The sequence below is a fragment of the Myodes glareolus genome, chromosome 19 (assembly GCF_982192425.1).
Source record: "Myodes glareolus chromosome 19, mMyoGla1.1, whole genome shotgun sequence".
NCBI classification, from domain to species: Eukaryota; Metazoa; Chordata; class Mammalia; order Rodentia; family Cricetidae; genus Myodes; species Myodes glareolus.
Window position 1 is genome coordinate 18,443,634 of NC_142044.1, and position 12,513 is coordinate 18,456,146.

Here is a 12,513-nt window from a genome sequence, read left to right on the forward strand (position 1 = left end):
AGATCCACCTTTCTCTGCCTCCTGAGTACTGGAATTAAAGACATGCACCACACTGTCTGGTTTATAATCAGTTTTTATCTCCTAGAGACCTACCCGAGGCACAGGAGGTTCATGGCTGATGGGCTCCGCTCACCCTGGTGGACAATGACAGCTCCTAGACAGAGCAGACGTGTGGACAAGGAGCATGGATGATCGATCACCTAGCCCATTGCTGGCTGGCATGAGCACCATTTTCTCTGATGCTTTCCCTCCTACTGGAGACTTCTAGGAATATATAGATTCGCTCTCAGCATTTTCCTCGAATTAGATCCACATATTACCACGCTAGCAAATATTCCTTCAGTGATTGGGGACCCTATGAGTTCTAAACTTCTTAAAGATATATTTTCTTCTTCTTTTTTTGTAGGTTTTGGGAAATAAAGTTGAAGTAGAAATGAAGGAAAATGTTATTTTTCGGATGCTTTTTTTATTAGTACACAGTCATTACGCATAACAATGGGCTCCATTATGACCCATAATATTATGCTTAGTAGAAAATTCCCGCACTGAGTTACCTATTCGTCTGCGACTACGCTGGCGAGAGATAAATATATACGCTTCTTGGGCTGGCCTGGGCTTATGCACCTCCTGCCTCTGGAATGCCGGGATGATACGCACCAACATACTAGCCTCAGATTAATCTTCTGTCTGTGTTTCCCTCTCCCATAAGCTATCAGTGCGCCCCTGTGCTCGGTGCTTGTCCACCACAGACGTGCAGCAGGTATTTGTTTATTCCAGACTGAAGTTGCTACAGGCAGCACCTACGTAATTTGCTTATCTAGTAAATACACTAAAACCACACCAAGACCAGGGCAACTGATTGCAACTCGGTGATGTCGGTTGAAAGGAATATCAGGGATCCCAGCTTGACCCGAAGCAGGGCTCCATAGTGACTGCAGCCTGTGAGCGTGTGTCCTGCAGCACAACTCATCTTTCAGCAGGTATGATTTTGTGGGCAGAAAACCTTGCCACAGGGGGCTGGAGAGATGGCTCAGCAGTCGAGAGCACCGGTTGCTCTCCCAGAGTACCCGGGGTTCAATTCCCAGCACCCACATGGCAGTTCATAGTTGTCTGTAACTCCAGTCTGGGGGATCTGAAACCCTCACATCAATGTACAAGAAAGAAAGAAAAAAGAAGGGAGGGAAGGAGAGAGAGAAAGAAAGGGAGAAGAGAAGAGGAAAGAAAAGAAAAAAGAAAAGAAAAAAAAAACTTTCCAACCAGGAAGTTAAGAATGAGAAAAGGAGCCAGGCAGTGGTGGTGCATGCCTTATTCCCAGCACTCAGGAAGCAGAGGCAGGTGGATCTCTGTGAGTTCAAGGCCAGCCTGCTCTACGAGTGAGTGCCAGGACAGGCTCCCAAGCTACACAGAGAAATTCTGTCTTTAAAAAAAACAGCATGAGAAAGGAAATAATAAATATTATCATCTATTGCATACTGCACATGTGCCAAGGACATGGGTTAGGTCTCCCAACAATTTTTTTAAATATATTTTATGTGTGAGTGCTCTGCATGTATCCTGCTGGCCAGAAGAGGGCGTCAGATCCTGTTGTAGGTGGTTGTGAGCCACCATGTGGGTGCTGGGAATTGAACCCAGCAGCTCTGGAAGAGCAGTCAGGGCTCTTAACCCTTGAGCCATCTCTCCAGCCCCAATTTTATGTGCCAAGGAAATTAACCAAAGTCACATACAGGGAATTATCAGGAGAAGCAGGGGCCAGTCAGGTTGGTTTGTCACTCAAGCTATGATCAGAATCATAACACTAGAGGCTCAAGTATTTCCCTCGAATTCCAAAGAAAAGCTGAAATTCCAACAGTGAAAAAGTGAGACGCTTCCTCTAGAAACTCAGAATGGTGTCAGACCCTGACAGTTTGGTCTCTGACCTTTCCTCTCTATTAGTAATCAAAAAGAATGTAGGGCGATGGTGGCACAAGCCTTTAATCCCAGCACTGGGGAGGCAGAGGCAGCGGGGGCGGGGGGGGGGGGGGAACAGACCTCTGTGAGTTCAAGGCCAGCCTGGTCTACAGAGAGAGTTGTAGGACAGCCAGAGCTACACAGAAAACCCTGTCTCAAAAAAGCAAAACAATAATTAGACTGGTATTTGGCCCCTCATGAAAGAAAATACTTCCCAGCTTCTTTGGCAGCTAGCTATAAGCATGACTAACTTTTAACAAACAGGATACAGTGTAAGTGGGATATGTAATTTCTGAGATTTATTATCCTTTTATTGTTAGATTTTTAAGGTACAGTCTCCCATAGGCCAGGCTAGCCACAAACTCACAACGTAGTTGAGTCTGGCCTTGACCTTTGGGATACTATGGCTCCAAATGTGCCTTCCTTCCCCAAGTTAACTTACTGGAAACCTAACTTGGTATTTGGAGATGAGATCTAATTCAATTTGGGGGTCTAATTAAAGTTAAATAAGGCTATGAGGATGGTGCCCTATGATCAGATTAGTAACTTTATATAAAAAAGAAACCCTTGAAATTATAAATTCTAGCAGTCTCATTGTACAGTCCCTGTGGCATGTTGTGATACAGTGAGAAAGCCCTCACCAGCTATCAGCATCTCTAAGGTAGGCTCCCCAGCCTCCAGAACATTGAAAAGTGACGTTCTTTTCCTGTATGTATGTATGTACATACATATGCATTTTCAGACAGATTCTCATGGATGCTCGCCTGGACTTAAACTTACCGGGTAGCCAAGGATGACCTCAAATTTCTACCCCTCCTGCCACTACTGCCGTGGTGTAGGGATTACAGGTATGTATCACCATGCCTGGTTTACATGGAGCTGCAGAGTGAACCTAGAGCTTCCTGCGTGTTGAGCAAGCACTTTGCCAACTGGGCTGTATCCTTAAGTCCAATTCCATTTGTTTGTAGCAAAATTGGCCTTTAGGGGTATGCTGCTCCAGCAACACTAAGGAAACTAAGACCATTATTATGGCAAAATGTGTGTTTAAAAGAGCAGTCATGTGAAGGCTGGAAAATATAAGATCCCTACCTCAAGTAAAAGAAAATCAATTTTAGAAAGGCAAACTAGAGCTGATGTCATGTCTCACACCTGCAATCTCAGCCTTTCTAAGGAGGAAGCTGGAAGGCAGCTATACTACACTGTGAGGCTCTATTAAAAAAAAAACAGGATAAAATACACTCTGTCATTTTTAAAAGTATGGTCTCATAGTTATTTGGGTTTTTATCACATTGTTTTACTTTACACTCATTTGATAACACTTAATTTTCCTCTATTGCCTTCAAGTTCCTTTGTCTTCCTAACTGGATCTTATTCATGTATTGAATTTTTTTTCAGTTTTTCTTTCTTTTTTTTCCAACAAAATATTTTTATTAACTGTTTGGGAACTTCACATAATCACGTTCACGTCCCAGTCCTCCCAGGTCCACTCCCCAACTTTTGAGATTTCCCCCAAAACGACAAGTTAAATCTGTGTTGCCCATATACTCACTGGAGCATGGTCACACTCCCAGTGGCCAGTCCTGTAAAGAAAACTGAGTCCTTCCCCACCTGCAACCCAACAGAAGCTCTCAGCTGTGGAGAGCTATACTTCAGCATCTTTATTACAGTTTTTAAGAGTTCTTTTCAATGGCTTCCTTTCTATGCTGTTTCTTTTGCAGGGAGGGAATTGGAGGAATAGAGATTTTCTTTTTTTTTTTTTTTAACTTTTTGTCTTTCTTGCAGACCTGTTCTGGGACAGAATGGGCACCCCAGTAGCCGCCTGAGGCCAGTGCATTGCTGTCACCACAATTGCTCTAGCAAACCTGGTTCCCTTAGCCGCTGCCACATTATGCAGAGCTAGTGATCGAGTTTGCACAGGAATAGAGATTTTCACAGAAGCCTCCTATGTCTCTCGTTCTTTACTATAAGTTTGAAGTCATCAATGCTACTTAACAACAAGCTTCCTTGCCCTTTACAGTCAGTGGGAGAATAGATCACCAGCATGATCTCCGGTGTGGCAGTACAGCCAGGAGACATCAACACGGACCTCTGCTGCATAACAGGCCTCAGATACTACCATGGCAGCACAAGCTATGGATATCAACATGGCTTCAGATGGCAGCATGGATCACAAACATCTTCATGGCCTTTGGTGGCAACGTGGATCATGGACATCAACTTGGGCCCAGTGACTGCACAGCCCTCAGAGATCAACACAGCTTCGGTGGCAGCACCGACCACAGATATCTGCATGGCCTTTGGTGGAAACATGGACCACAGACATCAACACAGCCCCTGATTGCAGCAGGACCACAGACCCCCAACATAGCCCTTGGCAGCAGCCAACAGACATCATCATGGCCTCAAATGGCAGTACAGGCCACTCATATCAACATGGCCTCTGGCGGCAACCAGAACCATGGACACTAACATGGTCTCTACCAGTATAGAGACCATGGATGTCCATCTGGCTTCTGGTGGTAGCATGGGCCTCAGACATTAGCATGGCCTCCAGTGGCAGTTGGAACACACAACAAAAACCAATTCAACTCACATAGCAGTTGTTACCTTTTGTCAAAGGCCAGTGTATGCCAAAAGCCCCATATTGGGTGACATATGTTGAAAATCAGCTTCAACAAAATGCATATGTTTTTGGGTAGGAGCATGAGGATTAAAATTATTGGGCAAAAGGAACAGAAATATAGGAGAAATAAGAGACAGAAACAGAATATGTGTGTGTATATGTCTGTGTCCTGGTACATACACCCGTGCATGGAGGCCAGTTGATGTAATGTGTCTTTATCATTCTCCATCTGAATTTATTTTGTAAATATTTTGAAATATCATTTACATATGATATTTCATAACTATGTTACTAAATATAGGGCATTTCCACACCATTACCCTTTTGCATGTTGGCCATTCTCACCTAAACTCTTCTTCTTCCTCTTGCTCTGATGCCTTTTTTTTCTATTCTTGACTATCTGAGTTCAAGCAAGATTGTCTTCATGAACAAAATGTGTGGAAAATATCCTCAGGAACATTGGCTATCCCACTGAGAAAATGTCATTTCCTTTCCAGTACCTACCAATTGTCCATAGACCTTTAGTAAAGCGGGGTGGGGGTGGGGCGCTCATGAGACCTTTCCTTAAGCAAGGCAAAATCTCTATGGAGCTGCACTTGGATAGATCTTATACAGGTAGCCACACCTGCAGTGAGCTCCCGACTGCAATGGCCATGTCATATTCAGAAGACATTATTTTAGAATTTCCCTCCCCAACCTCTTCCCTTCTACAGTGTTTCTGAGCTTTGCAATTTGGGTCTACCTTATTTCTATCTATCTATCTATCTATCTATCGCAGGGTCTCTCATTGAAACTGGACCTTGCAGTTTCAGCTAGCATGGCTGGCAAGTGAGCCCCTAAATCCACATGTCCCTCTACTTCCTGCTGGAATTTACAGGAGTACACCAATATGCCTAGCTTTCTGAAGGGTTCTGGGGATCAGAATTCAGTGTCCATGCTTGCTTAGGACTTTATCCACTGAGCCAACTCCCTGAGTAGAAATGTTTGATGCATACTTTATTTTCAGGTGTGATTTAGTGTTTGTGTCTGACTTCCCTTCATGTACAAAGGAGAGGTACACAAATAAAGGGCTTCAATTTTTCACTCTGTGTTGAGTTATTATTTCCCCTCACTAGCATGTAGTCAAAAATTAACCAATTATTGATAAAAATTGTTTAATTGACCCACTGTACTTACTTAAATCAACTTCAGTTAATTTACTGGTGGAATATCTAAGCTCTACTCCACTTTTCTGCTTTGTGAAACGAAAATACTAATAATCCAGAAAAAGATCCTTCAACTCCACGTCCTCTTGCACTGTAAGACAACACCAAAGCCCCTTTCATGAGCTCTGAGATGAGTCTCCCATTAGCATGCTGGGAAACCAGGGAGGCCTCTCAGACAACCAAATAACTTGTAAAATCAAAATCCAAAAGTCAATCACATACCTCCAACACACAATGGCACAGAATACACATTACCATTCCAAAAGGGAGGAAAAGAAACAGAGCCAAGAAATGCTAGAGCAAAGCAAGACTGAAAACTAGCAGGGCAAACTCCAAATTCTGCATCTCCATGTCTGATATCAAAGTGCTCTTCAGGTCTCCAAGTCCCTTCAGCTTTGTTGATTTCAACATCTCTCTCTCTTAGGCTGGTTCCACATCCTGCTAGCAATTCTCCTTGGTAGGCAACCCATGACTCTGGCATCTGCAATCTCTTGAGGTCTCCAACACAACCCAGACTTCACCTTCACAGCTTTATGCAATGCCCTCTCTGGGCCTCCATGCAGGAACACGTGCCCCTAACACACACCTGGCCTCAGCATCTTTCCTTAGCCATGGAGGGAGATTCCACACCCCTTTCTTGTATCCTTGACTCCAAAGGCAGCAGCAAGTGCCGGAAGCTGCCACCGTCTGTTGTTTGAGGGGCTGGAACCTATTCCCCTTGTTCTAAACACATCTGTGCCAGCTTTCCATTGTTGATGGTTTCTGTCCCGGCTCAAACTTTAATTCCGTTTCACAAGCTGAATCTTAGCTGGGTGGATTCTAGTCCTGAGGTCATCACTCTCTTTATTCCATTTAGCACCAGGCTTTTCTTTAAAGTTTTTCTCTCTTTAAGCACAGCTCCAGTATGTTTCTAGGTGCTCCTTTTCCCCTCAAACTGTATGTTTTGTGTTTGTCTTTGTTCAGCTTGTTCCTTTTCATTTTATCTCTGCGTAAGAGCAACCAGCAATAATCACATGACAGAGTCAATACTAGGCTGTCTTGAAATCTTATTGGTCAATGCCACTAATCCAAAACTCTTCAATTTACCCTCAGGAAGATTTTTATAGTTACATTCTTTGCCAAAATATCACAAGAATGGTCTCTAGGCCACTTACTAATATTCTTCTACTCTGAAACGTAGTGATTTGCCCCCCCCCCAGGGCCAGTTCATATTGCCCTCATCACACTTCTAAGATCCTACTACTATGGCCTATTAAGCCCTGTTTAAAGCATTCAAATGCTTTCCTAATCCAAAGTCCCAGCGTTTACATTCTGCCAACAAGTAGCATGGTCACACCTGTCCCAGCAATACCCAACTCCTGGTACTAATTTCTGTCTTAGTCACTGTTCTATTGCTGTGAAGAGACAGTATGACTAAGACAAACCTTATAAATGAAAGAATTTAATTGGAGGCTTGCTTACAGTTTCAGGGTTTTAGCCCATTATCATTATGACAGGGACCATGGTGACAGGCAGGTGCGGTGGAGAAGTAGCTAAGCTAGGACTTGAGAAATGGCTCGGTGGTTAAGAGCACCACCTGTTCATCTAAAGATCCTGAGTTCAATTCCCAGCAACCACATAGTGGCTAGCAACCATCTATAATGAGATCTGGTGCCCTCTTCTGGCCTGCAAGCATGAATGTAGACAGAATACTGTATACACAATAAATAAATAAATCTAGAAGAAGAAGAAGAAGAAGAAGAAGAAGAAGAAGAAGAAGAAGAAGAAGAAGAAGAAGAAGAAGAAGAAGAAGAAGAAGAAGAAGAAGAAGAAGAAGAAGAAGCTAAGCTACATCCTGATCCATAGGCTGAAAGAGAGAAGAGTAAGAGAATAGAGAGATGGGAGGGATGGCATGGACTTCTGAAACCTTAAAGTCTACCCCCAGTGGCATACTTCCTCTAATAAGGCCACAAAACCACACCTACACCAATAAGGTCACACCTCCTATCCCTTCCAAATAGTGCCATTCCCTGTCAACTAAGCATTCAAATATATGAGCCTATGGGGGCTCTTTTTTACTCAAACCACAACAATGTTCAATGAAAAATTATTTTTGTTGGAAAAGATTGAGTTAGTATGATTAGATTTAAAATATGAGTTTTGCCACTTAAAATAACCCCAATCCAGTATCGCACAGGCAAACCAAAGCTATGTTATCACCACCACCATCATCATTACTATTTTGCAGTGCAAGGGATCTTACCCAGGGCTTCATGCACAAGAGGTAAGTACTTTACCTCTGAGCTATATCCCTAGCCCTTTAAACCAAGGCTGTTTAAAAAAAGAGACCATTCCATGGTAACACCAAAATTGGCATATACATGGAAGTCAGCATTCTCTTTCATCATTTCACGAGGGTTTATATTTCATTTCAGAAATGAAAATGTCCTCTATGGAAATATTAAGTGTCTTTAAAAGTCTTGTCATTTCCTGTTGATAAACACAGTCAATAACCTTAAGGTCATGTGGTTCCCCTTGACCCCAAATTACACTGGTTCCTTTTATTCAAGTCCAAGCAATTCATCTATGTTCATTACAAGAAAACTGGTCAGCATTATCCATCCCTTTTTTAATACTCTTGAAATCCTCCCCATAATAAATCTCAGCCTAAGGTCAGTAAAATATTGTGTTTTTTTCTTCTTTAAGAGCTTGTACAATGTGTGCACATTTCCAAAGCAAGACATCCTACGTCAGCTGCAGGCTGTAACTAAGGGCTTAGTAACCAAAACAGTCAAGAATGGTTAGCATATAAACGTGCCAAAAAAACAAAAAACAAAAAAATAAGTCACCATCTTTATCAAACAACAAAACCCTGAATAAATAAAAAAATAATTAAAAAATTAACGCTTTGGATTTTTTAGTTTATTTTCGATTTATCACATTTATTAGCCTATTAGACCTAGATGGAGGAAGAGGGAAGAGCTTTAGAAAGTGCCTCTGGGCACCTCCTGTTTGGGAACAAAGACTAGAAACATGAAGGCTTCCATTACAGACTAAATCCACCTCCTCCTTCCCAGGACTCAGACACTGAATTTCTTTGGGACTGTGGATGAGATGTAGGCGCACGCATGTGGAAGCCTCAGGTTGATGTTGCATGTCTTTGCTCCATCACTTTCCCCTTGATTTTTTGAGACAGGCTCTCTCACTAAACCCAGGTCTCTGATTTGCAGGACTAGCTGCAAGCTTTGGGAATCCTCCTGTCTCCATCCTCCTAGGGTGGGGCTACAGGGTGCCTGACCGTGCCTAGTTTTTACATGAGTGCTGGGGGTTGGAGCTCAGGTCTTGATGCTTGCCGGGCCCTTGTGCTTGACTGAGTCATCTCTTCAACGCCTCGTGTGTTGAGTATCTAATCCCTGATACCTCAGAACACAACCAACCTTGAAGATAAATATTTTTTTTGTAAAAGTAGTAGTGGGATTGAGAGAGTGCTCAGTGTTATAGGAGAACTTGTTGCTCTGGCAGAGGACCCAGATTTAGTCCCTACACCCAAATGATGATTTACAACTCCCCAGAACTCCAGTGGGATCCAGCGCCCTCTTCTGGCCTCTGCAGGCACCGGGCATGAGGCACACATATATAAAAGCAGACAAAACACTTACACACATAAAATAAAAATAAATCTCAAAAAAGGAAAGGCAACTAAGATGAAGTAAGGCCATAAGAATGTGGCCTAGTTTAATCGCAAGAAGAGATCGGGAACTGGAGAGATGGCTCAACGGTTGAGAGCACTGACTGCTCTTCTGGAGGACCTGGGTTCAGTTCCTAGCACTCACACGGCAGCTCACTGTAACTGTCTGTAACTCCAGTTCCAGAAGATCTGATATCCTCACACAGGCATACACCAATGCACACAAGTGATCCCCCGGAAGGCGCTTTCTGCAGGTGCTGATAGGGTCTCCCTGCCCGCCTTACAGCTCACACTCACTTGGCAATGACTCCCGAGTCTGCGGCTTGCCTTGCTGTGTTGTTACACCTGCTGAGGGACCAGGGGCTTCTCGACTACAGGGGCTGTATGTGCTTACAGAATGTTCCGAAACGAAGGGATTTCTTGGTCATTGAATAGAATGGCATCTTCTAAGGATGACAAAATTCAGTGAAGGACGTGTTTATGAGACTAGGACAACACACCGAAGGGGGAAAAAATGAGAAAAGTGAAAACTAATTCAAAAGTTAACTGTTGGATTATGTAGAGAGAGAGCCCAAATCAGAGGTCACCGTTGGGTCCCTCCCCTCAGAGATCAGGGAATCCCACGGAAGAGGGGGGTGGAAGAATCTTATGAGTCAGAGGGGGTGGACACCAGGAGAGCACGAACCACTGAATCAACGAAGGGCTCACAAAGAATGAAGCAGCTAGCACAGGGCCTGCGTGGGTCTGTGCCAGGTCCTCTGCATATGCTGTGGCTTGTAGCTTGGTCATATTATGCATATATAACTTTTCTAAGTATGTGTCAGAAAGTCAGCAGCCAGGACTAATTTTCCAGCGCCAGCATCTTTGGAGACTCTTGCTTCTGTCTTCTAACACCCTCTCTCCTGAATCAAGTTCAAACAAAAAGAAGTAATGGCATTCTGTGTCCTGAAGGAACTATGAGGCTATCTTAGCACTGCAGAGTTTGGAAATGGACAATATTAATCCCTTTTTAAACTTTCACCCCCCAATTACCAGTTTCCTTATCTATAAAACTAGGCTGGGAGTGTGGCTTTGTGATACGGCTCATGTTTTACATGTTCAATCCCCATCAGTCCTCAATACAATAAAATATTTAAAAAGCCAAAGTCCCTGCTTATTTTGATATGAGATCTGACTTGTAAAGATTAATGTAATTCCACAAGGCGAGTGGTCAAAATATTATGACTTAGGAAATTTGGTGTACTTTGCTAAGTATGATCCTCATTTGACTAGCACAAAACTATTTAAAAACTGCAAAAAAGCTATAATGTATAAAAGCATTGTGTATAGACTTCATATGTTGCCATATATATACATACACACACATATATATCTACGCACATATAGTGTATACATACTTGGTTGTCAAAATGAGATGCACCAGAGAAGTTCCTACAGTAAATTACTCCTCTCAGAAAATACTTCCGGGCACCTGTTTCTGCTTAGAGGTTGGAGGACAGGCAGTAAGGCGCTACTGGCTATTCATTATTTTAATGCCCTCAGCATTCTCAAACAAAGCCAGGAATCCATTGCTTCCCTTCTGATACCAATCAGCAGATTTGACTAGCGCCCCTGACTGCAGTTAAGGACCTTGGCCAGTAACATCATCAAGGAACTTGAGAATTTCCTTCCTGTAGGCTCTATTGCTCGGAAGAGAACATTCAATGTACTGCTCTTTTTCTTTCCTGGTGGGCAATTAAAACTTCACGGTAAAAGTACCAAAGACTACGTCCATTGTAGCTTCCTTCAGCTCTGCCCAAACGACGCAAAACAAAACAAAACAAAACAGGAGGTTGCTACAGAACTTGGAGAATCATAAACCATGCTTACAAAATTGGAAAGAGGGCTGGAGAGAAGGCTTAGTTCTTCAAGGCTGAAACCAAAATTGGAAGGAGGTTTAAGCGAGTGTTTGTATCGATGCTTGGGCTGGAGGTCCCGTTGCCCTCTGCTGATGAACTTGTAGAAGCTGCTGAGTATCCCCTGGCTCCTGCTTGAAGGCCAAAGAAACTGTGTGGAGGCGTGTACAGTGGATATCCGAACACTGCTGGGATCAAAGGAAATGCAGGTTTCTGTTGGTCCTTGCCTTTGTGAGGGTAGAAAAGGAAGTGGAAAGGGACTAGAAAAGGGCACCCCAGCTTTGCTCTGCCTCTCCCTCTCAGGTAGCAGGTACAGGTGCTCCTTATGGTGCTCCTGGTGGTGACAAGGGGTACCAGGATGTCGCTGCTGAAATAAGGAAGTAGAAGTGATGCGCTTTGCCTTCAGAGACAGCCAGTACACAAACAAATGCCGACAGCTCACCCCTGAGCCCCCACACTAAGGACTCTCAAGATTACTCCGATACGATCAATAGAAGAGCAAATGCCCAGACGTCCTCGCATCTTTGAAGAACTGGCTGGGCAAGGCAGGGGTAATACCCAGGAACTTGAATATCTAGTGACTGGCTCAGCTAGGATTGTGCCGTAGGTGCCCTGATCTTGCGTCAGAAGTCCTGGGCATGAGATGGACGCCAGGCCTTGTGCATACTAAGCAGGCGCCTTACGATGAACCACATTCTCTGCTTGGATGACATTTATGTAAAGACTTCCCATGAGAAATAGGTAGAGGACCAGCCACCTTCTCCTTCAGAGCTTACCAGTCCTCTACTCAAAAGTCACCCTCTACAAAGAACCAGAAACCAGAAATGAGATAAAGGAAGCAATAACCAGAGAACCTGCATCCCCACCAGAAATGTCTACATCGTAACGAAGGGGAAAGAAGTGGCTTGGTTAGAAAAACCCCCATACACGGAGAAGGTGGTTGATGAGGCAATTATGACTTTCAGCGGGGAAAGGAGGCCAGCACAAGCCTGAGCTCAGGAGTTAGGGAAGAACTTACCCAGCTACCCTGGCCCTGGCGCATGTCCGCATATCTTAAGCTCCTGTTTCTTAATTCTCAACGTAATTTCCCTAAGGGATTTCAGCCCCGCTGCCGTTGTCTCCCACCTGACTCTCCCTTGCAGCACTGTGGACCAAGGCTGACTTTACTGGCACCAC

At 43.7% G+C, this 12,513-nt stretch overlaps 1 non-coding gene across 1 annotated transcript; it reads right to left on the reverse strand.

Annotated features, from left to right (window-relative positions):
• Nucleotides 1-3,729: 3,729 nt before the first annotated feature.
• On the reverse strand, nt 3,730-3,862 carry LOC148118902 (small nucleolar RNA SNORA66). Its single transcript, XR_015735714.1, has one exon. It is a non-coding gene; the product is annotated as a small nucleolar RNA SNORA66 (small nucleolar RNA).
• Nucleotides 3,863-12,513: the final 8,651 nt, after the last annotated feature.